The sequence below is a fragment of the Rhinolophus sinicus genome, chromosome 1 (assembly GCF_057876585.1).
Source record: "Rhinolophus sinicus isolate RSI-liver-muscle chromosome 1, RSI-T2T, whole genome shotgun sequence".
NCBI lineage: Eukaryota > Metazoa > Chordata > Mammalia > Chiroptera > Rhinolophidae > Rhinolophus > Rhinolophus sinicus.
Window position 1 is genome coordinate 99248788 of NC_142501.1, and position 2500 is coordinate 99251287.

A 2500-nucleotide genomic window follows, 5' to 3' on the forward strand; every position below is an offset into this window, starting at 1 on the left:
CCCTAAACCAAAAACTAACCCTAACCCTAAACCTCACCCTAACCGTAACACAATCCTAACCCTAACCCGAACCCTAACCCTAAACCTAACCCTAACCCTAACCATATCGCAATCCTAACCCTAACCCTAACACTAACACTAACCCTATCCATAACGCAAATCTAACCCTAACCCTAACCCTAACTCTAAACCTAACGCAAACCTAAGCTTAAATCCTAACTCTAATCCTAACCCTAACCCTAACTCTAAAGCTAACCTAACCATAAACCTAACCCTAAACATTAACCCTAACCCTAACCCTAACGATAACCCTAACGCAAAACTAACCCTAACCCTAACCCTAAACCTAACGCAACCCTAAACCTAACCCTAACCCTAACCCTAAGCATAACCCTAACCCTAAACCTAACCATAAACCCTAACCCTAACCCTAACCCTTACCGTAACCCTAACCCTAACCCAAACGCTAACCCTAACCCTAAACCTAACCCTAACCCTAACCCAAACACAATCCTAACCCTAACCCTAACCCTAACCCTAAACCTAACCCTAACCCTAACCCTAACGCAAACCTAACCCTAACCCTAACCCTAACCCTAACCCTAACCCTAACGCAAACCTAACCCTAACTCTAACCCTAACCTAAGCCTAACTCTTACCCTAACACTAACCCTAAACCTACTTCTAACCCTAACCCTAACGCAAACCTAACCCTAACCCTAACCCTAACCCTAACCCTAACCCGAATGCGAAACTCACCCTTAACCTAACCCTAACCCTAACACTAACCCTAACGCAAACCTAAACCTAAACCTAACCCTAACCCTAACCCTAACGCAAACCTAACCCTAACCCTAAAACTAACCCTAACCCTAACGCAAACCTAACCTAACCCTAACCCTAATCCTAACCCTAACCCTAACGCAAACCTAACCCTAACCTAACCCTAACCGTAACCCTAGACCTAACCCTAACACTAATCCTAACCCTAAACATACCTCAACCTAACCCTAACCCTAACCCTAACACTAACAATAACCCTAACCCTAACCCTAACGCAAACCTAACCCTAACCAAACCCTAAACCTAACCCTAACCCTAACCCTATCGCAATCCTAACCCTAACCCTAATCCTAACCATATCCATAACGCAAATCTAACCCTACCCTAAACCTAACTCTAAACCTAACGCAAACCAAAGCTTAAATCCTAACCCTAATCCTAACCCTAACCCTAACCCTAAAGCTAACCTAAACCTAACCCTAACCCTAAACATCAACCCTAACCCTAACCCTAACGATAACCCTAACGCAAAACTAACCCTAACCCTAACTCTAAACCTAACGCAAACCTAAAAATAACCCTAACCCTAAGCATAATCCTAACCCTTACCCTAACCCTAAAACCTAACCCTAACCCTAACCCTAACCCAAACCCTAACCCTAACCCTAAACCTAACCCTAACCATAACCCTAACGCAATCCTAACCCTAACCCTAACCCTAACCCTAAACCTAACCCTAACCCTAACCCTAACGCAAACCTAACCCTAACCCTAACCCTAACCCTAACCCTAACCCTAACGCAAACCTAACCCTAACCCTAACCCTAACCTAAGCCTAACTCTTACCCTAACACTAACCCTAAACCTACTTCTAACCCTAACCCTAACGCAAACCTAACCCTAACCCTAACCCTAACCCTAACCCTAACCCGAATGCAAACCTCACCCTTAACCTAACACTAACCCTAAAACTAACCCTAACGCAAACCTAAACCTAAACCTAACCCTAACCCTAACCCTAACGCAAACCTAACCCTAACCCTAAAACTAACCCTAACCCTAACGCAAACCTAACCTAACCCTAACCCTAATCCTAACCCTAACCCTAACGCAAACCTAACCCTAACCTAACCCTAACCGTAACCCTAGACCTAACCCTAACCCTAATCCTAACCCTAACCCTACCTCAACCTAACCCTAACCCTAACCCTAACACTAACAATAACCCTAACCCTAACTCTAAACCTAAACCCTAATCCTGACCCTAACCCTAACCGTATCCATAACCCTAAACCAAAAACTAACCCTAACCCTAAACCTAACCCTAACCCTAACACAACCCTAACCCTAACCCGAATCCTAACCCTAAACCTAACCCTAACCCTAACCATATCGCAATCCTAACCCTAACCCTAACACTAACACTAACCCTATCCATAACGCAAATCTAACCCTAACCCTAACCCTAACTCTAAACCTAACGCAAACCTAAGCTTAAATCCTAACTCTAATCCTAACCCTAACCCTAACTCTAAAGCTAACCTAACCATAACCCTAACCCTAAACATTAACCCTAACCCTAACCCTAACGATAACCCTAACGCAAAACTAACCCTAACCCTAACCCTAAACCTAACGCAACCCTAAACCTAACCCTAACCCTAACCCTAAGCATAACCCTAACCCTAAACCTAACCATAAACCCTAACCCTAACCC